The sequence below is a fragment of the Oncorhynchus mykiss genome, chromosome 21 (genome assembly GCF_013265735.2).
Source record: "Oncorhynchus mykiss isolate Arlee chromosome 21, USDA_OmykA_1.1, whole genome shotgun sequence".
NCBI classification, from domain to species: Eukaryota; Metazoa; Chordata; class Actinopteri; order Salmoniformes; family Salmonidae; genus Oncorhynchus; species Oncorhynchus mykiss.
The window spans coordinates 47662276-47680320 of NC_048585.1; the positions used below are offsets into that span (position 1 = coordinate 47662276).

The 18045-nt window shown below is 40.6% G+C and overlaps 1 protein-coding gene across 40 annotated transcripts in view; it reads left to right on the top strand.

The window, feature by feature from the left end:
* The window catches only part of LOC110500605 (receptor-type tyrosine-protein phosphatase delta), a 589354-nt gene that overhangs the window by 293612 nt on the left and 277697 nt on the right, over window positions 1–18045 (top strand). For all 40 annotated transcript variants that reach the window (XM_036958029.1, XM_036958028.1, XM_036958035.1 and 37 more), the window contains one exon: window positions 378–425. The gene's annotated coding sequence lies outside the window, so the exon portion shown is untranslated. The remainder of the gene's footprint in view (window positions 1–377; window positions 426–18045) is intronic.

The following is an 18045-nucleotide window of genomic DNA, read 5'->3' on the forward strand; positions in this document are numbered from 1 at the left end:
CAGTGTTTTCCCATGACTATGACCATGCATTTTTCAGGTTTGGACTTCATGTTGTGTTCCCTCTTTCTGGTTTGATAAGTTTATCAGAGTTTGTTGATTGAATATCTCTTGAGAACTGGCTTCACAGGTGCTACCAACGTACAAAATGGTCTAGCATCTAACACACTATCAACATGCTATCACGAGCTGAGTGAAGCATCTGGCACTGTGTACTGTAGTTCTAGTTACATTTTCCAATTTGGTCTCTGGATCGCTCGGGTGCTTTAGTCTTCATTAAGGGGAGTTCCTTGTTGATCAATCACTGTCGCTTGGGCTTCTCTGTAATTGTGGGCTTCCTTAATCATGACGGACGTCTCATCCTCTTCATTGTCACACAGGTCTCAGGAGAGAGAATGTTCCATGACTTTCACACCTTCAACCTCAAGGTAAGCCTCCATGCTTTATAACTCCAGATTGGTTTCGGGATGCTGCTCTATCAGTCTACAGTTGATATAAAGGACTGTGGGTTTGATTCTGCAATAGCTGCCTGTCTATCGAATGTACACAAGGAGGACAGACATTGTGTGTAGACATTGACACATGTCTACGCGGTATCACAGTGCAACGCGCTATGTTTACTGGGATGTGACAACTCATTCTGACAACACAAAAGTGACATGAATGTAAAACAGCACACTGTCGCAATACCAGGATAGCTACAATGCAGTACTGACATACACAACAGACTACATTTAACCTGCCACATAAATGCAATGTCTTATTTGTCCACCTGTGCACACACCTGTCTGATTGTGAAAACTGGAAGTGTCTTCCTGTGGTAGGGAGTGGTTATGTGGTTGTATGTTGTTACAGTCATGAAAACCATTACTAAGGGAAATGAGCTACTGTGTAAATACTGCAATGCAGGTTTGTTTGAGTTTATCCTGCTGACATGGTAGATGAAGACAGACATGAAGAAGACAGTGGCATTGTGGGTAAATTGTAGATAATATAAGACTTCGTATTGTACGGACTTGTCTTTTCCAAAAGTCTAATATTACACTGACACACTGAACCGTATTCAAATGAGAATGTTAACTGGCTGACGGATAATATCATAGGTTACTATTTATACTGCAAAATGAGCAAGAAGGCAAATTGTAATTTATATGAAGAAAAATCCCATTGTATTGAAAATGCCATTCCATTTTCAAACTATGATAAAGTAACACTCATTTGATATGGTTGACTGCCAGCCGAATTCATTATTTCTGTTGCAGAGTTCGACACACATTTGATTTCCTTAGTCTTTAAATTGACAATTATATGAGAGGCCTTACTCTTGAGAAATCCAGAATGTCTCATTTTACTCACTGGCTTATGAGTTAACATTGAGACTCGTCCTATTCATTTTGACAACATATTGACAGACATGTCAATGACCTACAGGCACATTCTATGACACATAGACAATGAGTAACCAAATATATCTGCAATATGAACTAAACAATGAAGTTGTCTGTGTCAAAAGTACAGTCTGTTAGTGAACTGATGAAGCTTCAACATTGACCTAAGGGGAGCAATAACAAGGTGTTGTGTGATATTTCCCTAGGTTTTTATTTGACAGCAGACCTGTGTGCAGTATAGTATTAACTATGGCATGTTTCAATGAGACAGTCCTCAAGTGTGGATGGATTAACTTGGAAAATGCTCACTAACAGGGATGTAAACACATTTGTGCACAAAATTTGAGAGACATTTCTGGGATTTTCTTTATTACGGCTCATAAAACATGGGACCAACACTTTACATGTTGCAGTTATATTTTTGTTCAGTGTATATACTGAGTATACAAAACATTAAGAACCATGGCATAGACTGACCAAGTGAATCCAGGTCTGGTGGTTTGGAGATGACATAGCCTAATACAGACAGCTTTTCTCTGTTATGCGGTGTACCTGACATGCATGATTGTTGATCACACTCCGATGTTCAGATGAATGGAATTAAATGTTAGTGGTGGCAGTGGTGTAAAGTACTTAAGTAAAAATACTTGAAAAATACTTGAAAGTACTACTTAAGTAGTTTTTGGGGTATCTATCTGTACTTTACTATTTATATTTTTTACAATGTTTACTTTTACTCCACCACATTCCTAAAGAAAATAATGTACTTTTTACTTCATACATTTTCCCTGACACCCAAAAGTACCAAAAATTACATTTTGAATGCTTAGCAGGATAGGAAAATGGTCCAATTCAAGCACTTCTCGAGAAAACATCCCTGGTCATCCCTACTGCTTCTGAAATTAAATGATGTCTGAGAATTGGAGTGTGCCCCTGGCTAACTGTAAATAAAAAATACAAATAAGACAATTATTCCTTCTGGTTTGCCTAATATAAGGAATGTGAAATTATTTATATTTTCACTTTGTCTTTTGATAGTATATTTGAGCAATTCCATTTACTTTTGATAGTTAAGTATATTTAAAACCAAATACTTTTAGACTTTTACTCAAGTAGTATTTTACTGGGTGACTTTCACTTTTATTTGAGTCATTTTCTATTAAGGTTTCTTTACTTTTACTCAAATATGAAAATGGGGTAATTTTTTAAATAGTCTATAATGCGAACCACAGCAGCACTCAACTCAGACAGCAGTGTGAAGCCGACTCCAGCTGCTGGCAAAGTAATTCAAAGCCTATACTTTGTCACCCAGGATGTAACTTTCCAGTGATACTCTTTTCGACGGTTAATGTTGTTATTAAAACAAAATGAGACAACCTCATAGTAGAATAGTTGACCTATTTACCTAGTCGGCTTGTGTGTTCTATGTGAGAAAACTCTTCCTCTTGAGGCGCATTCAAGTTGCGAGAGCCATAGGAGGGAAACATGTACTCTGACAAGCAGTCAATGCACAGCTATTAATGCAATCGCAGGAAAACACTTTTGAAAGCAATTTTGGCCTTTGTTAAAAAAGAGGGGATTTTCAAGCATGGTTTAGGTGTAGCTGTGCAACAGAGCTCTTAAAGTGACAATATCGAAGCCAGAGGCCATCGAAGGTGAACATTTGTCCACTGAAGTCGGTTACGACGCCAAACTGCTGTCAGGTCAAGGTGAGGACGACGAGCATGCAAATGAGCTTCCCTGAGATGGTTTCTGACAGTTTCTGCAGAAATTCTTTGGTTGTGCAAACCCACAGTTTCGTCAGCTGTTCTGGTGGCTGGTTTCAGACGATCCTGCCGGTGTGGTTACACGTGGTCTGTGGTTGTGAGGCCGGTTGGACATACTGCCACATTCTCTAAAACGACGTTGGAGGCAGTTTATAGTTGAGAAATGAACATTCAATTCTCTGGCAACAGCTCTGGTGGATATTCCTGCAGTCAGCATACCAATTGCACGCTCCCTCAAAACTTGAGGGCATTGTGTTGTGTGACAAAACGACACATTTTAGAGTGGCTTTTTATTTTCCCGCAGCACAAGGTGCACCTGTGTAATGATCATGCTGTTTAACCAGTTTCTTGTCACGTGTTAGTTTGATGGATTATTGTAGCAAAGGATAAATGTTCACTAACAAGGATATAAACACATTTGTGCACTACATTTGAGAGAAATCAGCTTTTTGTGCTTCTGGAACATTTCTGGCACCTTTTATTTATTTTATTCCATAATTTTATATGTTCTGTTTATATTTCTGTTCAGTGAATATTTTAACAATATATCAGATGATTTCCTGCGGTTTTCCATACATTTTCCTGTTATCTGTATGACTATATAATCTCATGTAAGTCTTTCTGTTCCATCTCATTTCACAACACCACAGTCCAGTGCCCTCATAATGGTCCCCTTCGCCAGCCTTCGCAATTTTCCCCTACACTATTTATGCAGCGTGACAGGAAAAGCACAACATAATCAGCCTCTGAATTTGTATTTAATGATAGGGCATAATGATTTGGATACTTATTCATTCATTCAACCCCTTACCCACACACAATCTCACTCTGGTGTGGGCACATGCACACGCCCCAATCCCATAGCCTCGTTTTGATCAATTTCGCTCCCTCAAATCTGTCTGCATCTACATTTTAGCCGACCGCGCTTGCTCCCACCAATCCGTTTCTGACGAATGACCTCTCCGCAGCCAATTTTTTTCACCATGCTCAAACACTGTTGTTGACACATTGTAGCAAATAGGCTTATTTTGACTTCACATCAAAGAAACATTATGATGAAATATGGGCATTTTCTCTTGTTATATATATTTATTTCAGTGGCCCTCCTCCTTTTTCTACCCCACGAAAGGTCATTAGCAACGACACAACGAAACTAAGATGGAATTACAATTTTGCATGCGTCGGGCCAAACAGCCCCCTGTGAAAATGATATGTGAAATTGGAGCCCAAGACTAAAGTTTGCACCAAACAGTGTCAGTTTCTGAGGTATATGGCTATTGAGTCCATGGTCATTTGTATGCATTAAGTAATGAGCTTTTAAAAGAGAGGCCTATTTGAAAGATGTTGCATGACACATGACACATGCAACTATCTCTGGTGTCTTGATTTTGTGGCCACTGATAACAAAGCGGAATAGGTAATAAACTGAATGACAATGGTTTAGAGGGATAAGGTGTAGATTCAAATGTACAAATTAACAATAATCGCATTTAATCATGAAGCAATTGATAGCATTGAATTAATCGTGAAGCAATTGTATTATAAATTGCCCCTTGATTACTATTAATACTTAATTAATTAATATTTCCCATGCATAATACTTCAGGAAATAGTGATACATTGAGTGTCTTTTTACCAGATAACTTTCTTCCCAAATGTAGGTAATTTTCCCCAACAAGTCCTAATATGCCACGTGCCCCCATATAAATCACACTCCTATCAGTTAGTGTCCTTAAATGAGAGCACTTACAATAATAGTTCTCCTAGGTTTATAATAATCCAGAAGCCCCCTGTTTTTGATTTATGTCTTTCAGCAAAATGCTTAATGTCTTTCTTGGTGTCCCGCCATTGGTCAACCTCATTGCTCTCAGCGTATGTAAATGTTATTGATAGAGCTATGAGTGATGACGAAACAAATCCCCATTGTGTCGCTTTCAAGGAAGATGCAGAATATGATACGTCTGGGAGATGGAAAGGGAAAGAGAGGGGGCCAGTTTCAAGGAGCGAAACAGCTAAGTGTCCTTCCCCCTCTCTGCTTTGAAAGCTCTTTCCTTTTCTCTCTGGGAGAGGACAAGCATCTGAAGGCTGTGAGCTACTGCTTCCGTCAACACGGAGGCCAACCAGCCCAGGGAAGACTAGTGTCGCTTGCTGGAACTCATGCATTGTAGAATGATTGAAAGGCGATTATTCATTGATTCCATTGCCACGCGGCTTGGTTCAGATAATTTCCGAGCAGCTGGCAATGTACTGCTCACAAATCCATCTAAAAACGAAGTGTTACTTCGTACACCCCCTACTGTCAATTGACTGGCACATGTTATAAACAAATCAAATATTCTGACACAATAGAACCAACTGCATAATTTATACAGTTCACTCGAGTAATAGTTCATGCGTATTACCCCATGTGAATAGGTAAAAGAAACCTCCATTAGTCTTCAGATGTGGATTGATTAATTCAATAGTATAACAGATTATCATACACTTTGTTCTATTCTCAAAATGTCTATAATGTATACCAACCGTTTATGATACATTTCTATGGAAACCACAATCATTCCAGTAGATCATGGCCATTGAACATTCATCTGAGTGGTTTTACTAGAGGAGAAATCCGCTTCAAAGGCTAACTCTGAGTCTTGATCATTGGTAATTCAGCTCGCAGTACAGGGGGCAGGCTAAGAAAGCTGAACTCCTCCTACCGTCGACGATGAGTGTTTCGTTAAACGATGATGAGTGTTTCATTAAACATTGACAAGCCGTTCAGAGGGAAGCTGCCAGGCTAACACACAAACAGATGCCTAATGAGGGCTGGGATGGACCTATCATTGTCAGCCACGATATGACTGCATGCAAAATATTACATATTATATTACCAGGAAGAGAAAGTCTTTGTAGAATGTATTCAGCGACTATAATGAAAAGAGGTGCAATATGGTGAGATAAGCTGATTATCAGGTTGTGTTAACTAGAGATGTCACTAGAGATGTTACTGATAGGAACTGAAACCTAGATATCAGTGCATGCTCATCTATCTAGGAAAACAGTATAGTGATAGACATTATCCACCTTTAACGCTGATGATTTCGAAATGTTAAAGTGAAGAATAACTCACACTGAAGAAACACACGACAGTCTGCGCATATAACAGCATACTGCCACATCAGCTGCCACAGAATCATCTAATGAGAAATGCGTTTTAAATTTAAAATGTAATCAGTAGGATCACCCCACGCAATCAGCTCTTCTTCATTTCACCTGAGCGAGACCCAAATAAGCGCCTTCAATGGGAGAATTATTGCCAGCAGCTTATCAAAGCGGGATTGCGTTTTGACTTTGATTAATATAGTGGAGGCTGATAATGTCTAAGTTCAAAATGATCTCCTCACCAGACATTCTATAAATACTGAACTTGAGAGTTTGCTTTTTGTGTTTCTTTATGCCTTGGAGTTCTTTCAAAGACATGAACAGTTTTAGATTTTGTGAAATACGTTTAGAATTAGATTAAATAGTCATATATGTGATACTAGTAATACAGTAGATTTACTAACTAATATAGGCCATGCTTATGCCGTACAACATAGCAAATGTAAGCCTGCCTTCATATTCAAAATACCTCAGTGCCTGCCACATGCTTCATTCCTATGCAGTGTTCGAAGCTGGAACATCACCCTGACAAGGGAGCAAGCCAGGGATCAGAAAATGACTTAAATGTTTGCTGCTCAAAATTCCAAATGACTGATAAGCGGTATCTATGACTCCAGCGAACATTGGGATTACGCCGGATATGTGAGAGGTAGAGGGTTGGAGAAAGCCAATGTGTTATGACTGTTGCTCATCTGAAGCCTCAATTATGTGGGGGTACAGGTTTATAGGTAATAAACAGTGAATAGCAGTAGTGTAAAAACAAGGGGGATCAATGTAAGTAGTCCAGGTGGCAATTAGATTAATTGTTCTGCAGTCTTATGGCTTTGGGGTAGAAGCTGTTAAGGAGCCTTTTGGTCCTTAATTTGGCGCTCAGGTATTGCTTGCCGTGCAGAGAGAACAGTCTATGACTTGGGTGACTGGAGTCGTTGACAATTTTTTGGGCCTTCCTCTGACACCGCCTAGTTTATAGGTCCTGGATATCAGGAAGCTTGGCCCCAGTGATGTACTGGGCCGTACGCACTCTACCTTCTGTAGCACCATACGGTCAGATGCCGAGCAGTATGGATGCTCTCAATAGTGCCGCTGTAGAACCTTTTGAGGATCTGTGGACCCATGCCAAATCTTTTCAGTCAGGCTCCTGAGGGGGAAAAGGTGTTGCTGTGCCCTCTTCACAACTGTCTTGGTTTGTTTTGACCATGATAGTTGGTTGGTAATGTGGAAACCAAGGAACTTGAAACTCTCGATCCGCTCCACTTCAGCCCCGTAGATGTTAATGGGGGCCTGTTCGGCCCTCCTTTTCCTATAGTCCACAATCGTATCCTTTGTCTTGCTCACATCAGCTCCTTTGTCTTGCTCACACACTTGCTGCCATGTTCCCGTTTATTTGAATACCGTAATTAACAAATAAGTTGAATCATCCATGATAATTATATCTGTTGAGGCCTACTTCAGAAACACCAATAATAGGATTGCCATGCCTACCACTGGGTGCCATCACCCCCCCATCACCAACTGCCAACCCTGACAGAAACTTAAACTGATTTTGCCTCGTTCTCTCAGAAAACTGTTAAGTTCATTATCTTCTGCTGCAGAATCAACTTTTTTAAATAGCACGCCCAAATATTCTCAACAGTTTCCAGTTTCCATTTGAATTGCCTTTGTCTGCTATAGGACTACTGTTTCCTCATTTAGATATGGCCAAGCATTATTTTACTCGTTGCATTGTGAACTGACAAATGATTTCCAGTGTTATCTTTCTAATACTCGGCTTTGTCTTCTGATTTTCGTTCTGATTTACATTGCCGATACTGCCTGCGTTTATTAGCGAACACAATGAGAAAGAACATAGAGCCAAATGTGAATTCAATCATTATTAGCGTACTGCTTAAATGTTTTTGTCACTTATTTGAACTTGGAACCAAAGGAATTTCTGACTTGTTTAATCATTCTGAGCGGTGAATATGAAGGGAAGTATTAAGTGAAAGGTAGAATCTACTACGATTTTGATCAGGTGGAGCATTTGGAAACATGGGATATGTGAGTTTACCATGGATTTGACGCCTGTCCTGCCTCTGGAAAGAAAAGTACACTAAATATGTTTTAAAGCTCTCACATGCTCTCACTAAGATGAACAGTAGTACAGCATAGAACTTGCACACATGTGTCTATTGAATGTGTTGTTATTGGCTTCAGAAATAACGGACCTCACTTTGAATATGAATGAAGAAAGATCACTGTAATTTGAAATGACACTGTCATGCACTTAACTTTGAGACGAGCAATAGCATCCATTTATTTGCGCTTGTCCTCCGCTGGCAGTCATGACACCCCTATTATGTGTGACAAGCCGTCTTCTGCTAACTGACAGACAGTTTAGGGGAATAATTCCACAGCAGGTCCAGCTGAGGACAGTTTGGAAAGCCAAATGATCCACAAAGACCAGACATAATGAATCCTTGTGCATGGAGGCATGGAGGGGTGAAAAAGAGCTTGACAGTTTTTCAGACACATCTGTCTCGATCCTTGCCCCTAAAAACTGTTTTCCTTTGGCGGAAAAATAGGTCAGCTGTGAACACCTGGCTGAATCTGCTGAGAATCTTCGAAGTGGGCTTTTAATTAGCAGACCATGCTGGGAATTGTGTGGATTTAAGATCTGTTCTGGCCAACGCTGCACAGTTCCTGTCGGATTTTCAGTGTGGAGGTGGTGAAGTAGCTGTTTTAGAAACAGTCTTTTCCCACGAAAGGGAAAAGGCAGGCAGGAGTGTTCCAATTTGGCCCACATTCAGATACTGGATTATTGAGATTACACCACAGTGACTGCTTAATTAAACATTTGCCTGTCTAATGACTTTGCTGGAGAGGGAATTATATGTCTAAATGCAGAAGAATGTACATTGACCCCGAACAGAAATCGATGGGGCATATAGTTTTGCCGCCCAATGTATTTTCTGACTTGTTTAGGGCGAATGTTTGCATATTGAATCCGTTTGTCAATGGCTCAGCATTAATCGAGCTGCAGGCTCATTCTTCGTCGTCTTAATGCATTGATTGGTGCTGTTCTACCAGTGTGCTTACTTTGTGCTTTTTGTTAGTCCGAATAAGGGGATTTATAAGTAAATGACTGGTGAATGGTGTATTGTCATTTTAAAATGTACACGTATGTCATGTTTTGTTGTGTCGGCGTGTGTGTGTGTTTACGTGCAGGCACCAAGTGTTTCCTCCCATCAAACTGTTAGTTTCAAAAGGAAATGAAAGATACAAAAAAATGCCAAATGCCAAACAAAAGGTTAGTTTTATTTTGAGGAAAACGATGCAGTTTAAAAATGGATTAGTACCTTTTTAACTTCGGTGCAGCTGCAAACTTTGCTAAAGGTGCGACCACTTTGGAAATATGTCCATAACTTTTTTTTCTCGGATGACTTGAAACGGACGCCAAATGATGTCAGTTCTATTTCTAGCCTTGGCCTGGAGTAATACTTTTCCCAGATCCACATTGTGCATGTTTGTGTCACTTCTTCATACATTTTACATGAGATTGAGTTAACATAAAATATTGAGTGTTTACAAATTTAAACTGTTACGTGTAAGGAGGACATTAATATTTTATGATCTTTCCAACTTCCTGATTTTTTTTATAACTGTCATCGTTATTCTTTGGTATGCAATGAGGACATCAAGAAAGTATTGCAATAATCCTCCACATCCATTTTCTAGGAGATTGAAATTAAGTATCTGTGCTGATATTTCTCTGTAGTTCAGTTGGTAGAGAATGGTACCCAGAACCCCCCATACATAAAATGTATACACTCATGACTCACTTTGGATAAAAGTGTGGTAAATGGCATATATTATAAAACCAACAAATACTTCACACCACAACATTCCTTAAAAACTCATTCTGAGTTCTCTATGGTCTTTAACGAGGGATACTTATGTGTATGTGTACTTAAATGTATTCTAATTGAGAATTTGGATGCCAGTGAAGTTGGGGCATGAATTGGGTATTTTAAACAGTGTCAATGTGACTCGTCTCACAAGTTTCCCCCCTATCGAAGTCTCAAATTAAGTTGACCTCAACCAAAAGCTTCAGGATATGCAGCAAAGTCAAAGCCAGTCATATTACTTCCTTAGCTTTTGTCTTCTCCTCTGTGTGATAAGCCCCTCCCTCTAATGAGAAGATGGGGACTAATAAGGGTCCTATCTGCTCTTGATATTAGATATTAACACCTCATCAAAGTAACGCCAGCGGTAGTCTCTCCTTTCCCCCTTCGAAAATGTACATTAGCCTAGCAATGTCTACAAAATATATCTTTTGGAACCCAAATTAAAGTTGGAGTTGAATGGCCAAGAGCAGATTGCCTCTCCTCACTCAAGAAAAATGTAATTTGCCTGACTGTGAATACATTAAACTGTACTCAGAAAATATCACCCCAAAAATGTTGCATTAGTGAACTTTAATACTGAATTTACGCATTGATTTTAGACTCAAAACAAGGCAAATATACTGTGCATCAATAATGTACAGAGGAACTGCTTGAATATGAAAATGGGTCAGGACCAGACAGTGACATGGACCATTCATGGATTCTTCAGCGCTGAAGAAATGTTCAGCCATCTGAGATAATGTGGAATCTTGGGACAGATGATTTAAATAGCACGACCCGTCATTGGCCAGGTACTGTCATGTAATCCTTGCCGTCACTCCTTGAAAAAGTAAAGTGTAAGTTCTCATACATACAGTAACATCCTCTACCAATGTGAATATGCAGCGCTAACAAGCCTCCACCTTTTAATAAGATTATTCAATCAAATGTAATCAAAACCAGTATCTGCAGGAGGGTGAAACTCCATTCTTCCTACACTGTGAAAAAGCCTCATCAAAACTGTTTCAGATTGTAAACTTTGTTGTAATGGAATCATTCTTTCAGTGAAAATGTTGAGTTGTTGCATCGTACCTCTGGAAGATTCATTGGCCCTCGGTTAACCTCACCACGGCTAACCTCACTGAATGTTCAGAGAAATCACATTTTCGCTCTGAGAAATCATGAGGTTCACTTAGGCATCATAACATATAGGTCTTAGTGTTACCTTGAATCAATATGATCATGCTGATCAGGAAATAGCCTTTGTATGAACCTGAAAACCATGAACAACAGAAGAGGCAGAAATCAATATTTGAGGTGACATATTGAAACGCCAATGTGTTTTTGCCTGGCATGTGTATGATAAGTGTGTCAAAACATTTATTATTTCATAATATTCAGCATTTTTAGAAAGGACACTTCATTTTCTCCAAATGCGACTGAAAGGAGAGTAAGTGCTATCTGGAGTTAGTGCAAAGTTCTGGAATTATTATCATCCCTTGTGGCATATTGTGTCAGGTTGTATAAAAAAAAAAGAAAATATAGCTTGGGAGAGATAAAAAATAAATTACTTCGGTGTGGCAAGGAAAAAAAGATTGTGAGATTCATCAAGTCAAGATGGAAATGTCTACTAAAGAGAAATCTAAGTGCCTTTGAGCAAGCAGTGATTGGCAGTGCAGTGATTTTCCCCCCTTCGCGATGTATTGATAACATGTTCTAGCACCTTTGATCAATGTCATTTTTACATAGATTCTTTCACAATATGGCATAATGTCATTATCACATAAAGTATGACAGCAGTCATGTATTTCTTTTAGAGACACACTTTCGAAGGGCCTTGCATATTCATTTACTACTGTAGTCACTTACTTTCCATTCCAGTGGAGGAACATTTCTGAAATGTTCTGTGCATTTTTAATAGTTTGCGTTGCACTTTTAATACCCCACAGAATTCCCAGTAAAAAAAAAAATGTGCTTAATTGGCTAAATCTATAATTGTACAAGTGAACGTGTTCGATAGATTAAGGTTAAACTATCAGGGATATGTTCTCCATCCGTCTAAAGACAATTTTACACATTCTGTGAAAGCAGTAGTTGGAAAACTGGAGTCAATATTGATTGATCTAGGGCCTTGGCAATTACCTCCATGTGCAGAAGACTATGTTAAGGTCCCCATTATCTTTGCTCATTTTATGGGTCACCGGTCTGGCTTTCGCTGAAATAAACGACCGGGTAAACACTTTCCTCACCTTGATAAGATTTATGACCCGAGTAAAAGGTTTGCATACGTAGGCGCCACGGGACCACAAATGACCCTTGCTTGGGTTTTGAACTGTAATGAATTTAGGTAAAGGGGGGCATGTTAACAAACATGTCAACGTCCCTGCTGTGAAAATGTTGACATTTGGAGACAAACAAGGTTAGGATGTCAATTGCCAATCATAATGTGAAATGGGATAACATTTGTTTTGGAGGACTAACACTGCTACGCTTGATGTAGGCAGTTGATAATGTACACAATGTTTGCTGCTTACCTTTCATATACATTCGAAAAATATAGTAATGTGTGATTCTGAAATATAGAGCTAGACTTGGAAACACAATGCAAGCTAAAGTGTCAGCCCCCAGACATTTCATCAGATACAGCGTATTGGCTGGCCTCCGGTGGCCACCAGGTTGACCAGGGCACGGCTTTGTCATGTTCTTAAGATCCCAAATAAATCCAATTCCAATGGAATAATCACCCTAATGACAAATCAATGGCCTCTCTCAGTGCTCCAGCTCCCACAGCGCCAATCACAAAGATTAATTCATCAACGGGCCCGAGACAAGTCCCTGGGGTACCCACCCATGTAATCAAACAAGAGTCCAACCAGTCCTCCATTATTACCAGGCTTGTGCTGATAATGTTAGCTTGGGGCAGGGGGTTGTGTGTGTGTGTGTGTGTGTGTGTGTGTGTGTCTGTGTGTGTGTGTGTGTGTCTGTGTGTGTCTGTGTGTGTCTGTGTGTGTCTGTGTGTGTCTGTGTGTCTGTGTGTCTGTGTGTCTGTGTGTCTGTGTGTCTGTGTGTGTGTCTGTGTGTGTGTGTGTGTCTGTGTGTCTGTGTGTGTGTGTCTGTGTGTGTTTGTGTGTGTGTTTATGAAGATGGCGTGGGGGAGATGAAAGTGCTATAGTCTTATCCTCTGCACCGTGTATAGTCTCATCCTTGTACCCCTGCATGGATTTCCTGCACCGTGTATAGTCTTATCCTTGTACCCCTGCATGGATTTCCTGCACCGTGTATAGTCTTATCCTTGTACCCCTGCATGGATTTCCTGCACCGTGTATAGTCTCATCCTTGTACCCCTGCATGGATTTCCTGCACCGTGTATAGTCTTATCCTTGTACCCCTGCATGGATTTCCTGCACCGTGTATAGTCTCATCCTTGTACCCCTGCATGGATTTCCTGCACCGTGTATAGTCTCATCCTTGTACCACGGCATGGATTTCTTATCCTTTGACATTACTCTGACAACAAAATCACACAAAAAATATCAATGGAAATCAAATGTATCAACCCATGGAGGTCTGGATTTGGAGTCACACTCAAAATTAAAGTTGAAAACCACACTACAGACTGATCCAACTTTGATGTAATGTCCTTAAAACAAGTCAAAATGAGGCTCAGTAGTGTGTGTGGCCTCCACATGCCTGTATGACCTCCCTACAACGCCTGGGCATGCTCCTGATGAGGTGGCGGATGGTCTCCTGAGGGATCTCCTCCCAGACCTGGACTAAAGCATTCGCCAACTCCTGGACAGTCTGTGGTGGATGGAGCGAGACATGATGTCCCAGATGTGCTCAATTGGATTCAGGTCTGGGGAAGGGGCGGGCCAGTCCATAGCATCAAGGCTTTCATCTTGCAGGAACTGCTGACACACTCCAGCCACATGAGGTCTAGCATTGTCTTGCATTAGGAGGAACCCAGGGCCAAACCGCACCAGCATATGGTCTCACAAGTGGTCTGAGGATCTCATCTTGGTACCTAATGGCAGTCAGGCTACCTCTGTAAGCCCAACCCCCACCTGTGGACGTCGGGCCCTCATACCACCCTCATGGAGTCTGTTTCTGACAGTTTGAGCAGACACATGCACATTTGTGGCCTGCTGGAGGTCATTTTGCAGGGCTCTGGCAGTGCTCCTATTGCTCCTCCTTGCACAAAGGCGGAGCTAGCGGTCCTGCTGCTGGGTTGTTGCCCTCCTACGGCCTCCTCCACGTCTCCTGATGTACTGGCCTGTCTCCTGGTAGCGCCTCCATGCTCTGGACACTACGCTGACAGACACAGCAAACCTTTTTGCCACAGCTCGCATTGATGTGCCATCCTGGATGAGCTGCACTACCTGAGCCACTTGTGTGGCTTGTAGACTCCCTCTCATGCTACCACTAGAGTGAAAGCACCGCCAGCAATCAACAGTGACTAAAACATCAGCCAGGAAGCATAGGAACTGAGAAGTGGTCTGTGGTCCCCACCTGCAGAACCACTCCTTTATTGGGGGTCTCTTGCTAATTGCCTATAATTTTCACCTGCTAATTGCCTATAATTTTCACCTGTCTATTCCATTTGCACAACAGCATGTGAAATTTATTGTCAATCAGTGTTGCTTCCTAAGTGGACAGTTTGATTTCACAGAAGTGTGATTGACTTGGAGTTACATTGTGTTGTTTAAGTGTTACCTTTATTTTTTTGAGCAGTATATTTGTCAAACATTTATGAAAATGAAAACATATCTTAGTTACTGTAGATACGTATTCAACCCTGAGTCAATACATGTTAGAATCACCTTTGGCAGTGATGACAGTCTTTCCTGATAAGTCACTAAGAGCTTTGCACACCTTGATTGTTCAATATTTGCACATTATACTTTAAAAAATGATTCATGCTCTGTCAAGTTGGTTGTTGATCATTGCTAGACAGCCATTTTCAAGTCTTGCCATAGACTTTCAAGTCGATTTAAGTAAACACTGTAACTAGGCCACTCAGAAATGTTCAATGTCATCTTGCTAAGCAACTCCAGTGTATATTGGAAAGGTGTATATTTGTTTTAGCTTATTGTCCTACTGGAAGGTGAATTTGCCACCCAGTGTCTGTTGGAAAGCAGACTGAACCATATTTTCCCCTAGAATTTGGCCTGTGCTTAGGTCTATTCTGTTTATTTTTATCTTAAAATAGCTCCCTAGTCCTTGCCGATAACAAGCATACCCATAACATGATGCAGCCGCCACCATGCTTGAAAATATGAAGAGTGGCACTTAGTGATGTGTTTGATTTGACCCAAACAAAACATGGTGGTGGCTGCATCAGGACATACAGTTAGTTTCTTTGCCACATTTTTTTGCAGTTTTACTTCAGTGTATTATTGCTAACAGGATTCATGTTTTGGAATATTTTTCATTGTGTATAGGCTTCCTCCTTTTCACTCTGTCAAATAGGTTAGTTCTATGGAGTAACTACAATGTTGTTGATCCATCCTCAGTTTTCTCTTATCACAGCCATTAAACTCTGTAACTGTTTAAATGTCACCATTGGCATGGTGAAATCCATGAGCGGTTTCCATCCTCTCCGGCAACTGAGTTAGGAAGGACACCTTTGTATCTTTGTAGTGACTGGGTGTATTGATACACCCTCCAAAGTGTAATTAATAATCTTCACCATGCTCAAAGTGATATTCAATGTCTGCTTTGTTTTATTTGTACCCATCTACCAATAGGTGCCCTTCTTTGCAATGCATTGAAAACCCTCCCTGGTCTTTATTGTTGAATCTGTGTTTGGAATTCACTGCTCAACTGAGGGACCTTACAGACAATTGCATGTGTGGGGTACAGAGATGTGGTAGTCATTCAAAAATCATGTTCAACACTAGTATTGCGCACAGTGTGAGTCCATGCAACTTAATATGTGACTGTTAAGCAAATGTTTACTCATTAACTTATTTAAGCTTGCCATAACAAAGGGGTTGAATAATTATTGACTCAAGACATTTCAGCTTTTCATTTTTTATTCATTTGTAAACATTTCTAAAAACAAAATTCTGCTTTTACATTATTATTGTGTTAGTCAAGTGACACAATCTCAATTTAATCCATTTTAAATTCAAGCTGTAACACAAAAAAATGTGAAAAAAGTCAAAGGGGTTTGAATATTTCTGAAGGCACTGAGTAACATACACATCCCATTCACACCCTACTTATAATGTACTGAGGAACATTCACATTCTACTTATAATGTTCTGAGGAACATTCACATTCTACTTATAATGTACTGAGGAACATTCACATGCTACTTATAATGTACTGAGGAATATTCACACCCCCTTATAATGTTCTGAGGAACATTCACATCCTACTTATAATGTTCTGAGGAACATTCACATCCTACTTATAATGTTCTGAGGAACATTTACATTCTACTTATAATGTTCTGAGGAACATTCACAATCTACTTATGTGTTGAGGAACATTCACATCCTAATTATAATGTTCTGAGGAACATTCACAATCTTCTTATAATGTACTGAGGAATATTCACATCATACTTATAATCTACTGAGGAACATTCACAATCTACTTAAAATGTTCTGAGGAACGTTCACATCCCCCTAAAATAAATACCAGTATGGGGATGAGGTAGGTAGATAGACGGGCTGTTTGCAGATGGGCTATGTACAGGTGCAGTGATCTGTAAGCTGCTCTGACAGCTGATGCTTAAAGCTAGTGAGGGAGATGTGAGTCTCCAGCTTCAGAGATTTTTGCAATTAGTTGCAGTCATGGGCAGCAGAGAACTGGAAGGAAAGACGACCAAAGGAGGAATTGGCTTTGGGGGTGACCAGTGAGATATATCTGCAGGAGCGCGTGCTACGAGTGGGTGCTGCAATGGTGACCAGTAAGCTGAGATAAGGCGGGGCTTTACCTAGCAGAGACATGTAGATAACCTGTAGCCAGTGGATTTGGCGACGAGTATGAAGCGAGGGCCAACCAACGAGAGCGTACAGGTCGCAATGGTGGGTAGTGTATGGGGCTTTGGTGACAAAACAGATGTCACTGTGATAGACTGTATCCAGTTTGTTGAGTAGAGTGTTGGAGGCTATTTTATAGATGACATCACCGAAGTTGAGGATCGGTAGGATGGTCAGTTTTACGAGGGTATGTTTGGCAGCATGAGTGAAGGAGGCTTTGTTGCGATATAGGAAGCCAATTCTAGATTTAATTTTGGATTGGAGATGCTTAATGTCAGTCTGGAAGGAGAGTTTACAGTCTAACCAGACACCCAGGTATTTGTAGTTGTCCACGTATTCTAAGTCAGAGCCGTCCAGAGTAGTGATGCTGGACGGGCGGGCAGGTGCGGACAGTGATCGATTGAATAGCATGCATTTAGTTTTACTTGCGTTTAAGAGCAGTTGGAGGCCACGGAAGGAGAGTTGTATGGCATTGAAGCTCGTCTGGAGGTTAGTTAACACAGTGTCCAAGGAGGGGCCAGAAGTATACAGAATGGTGTTGTCTGCGTAGAGGTGGATCAGAGAATCACCAGCAGCAAGAGCAACATCATTGATGTATACAGAAAAGAGAGTCGGCCCGAGAATTGAACCCTGTGGCACACCATAGAGACTGTCAGAGGACCGGACAACAGTCCCACCGATTTGACACACTGAACTCTATCAGAGAAGTAGTTGGTAAACCAGGCGAGGCAATCATTTGAGAAACCAAAGCTGTCGAGTCTGCCAATAAGAATGTTGTGATTGACAGAGTCGAAAGCCTTGGCCAGGTCGGTGAATACGGCTGCACAGTAATGTCTCTTATCGATGGCGGTTATGATGTCGTTTAGAACCTTCAGCGTGGCTGAGGTGCACC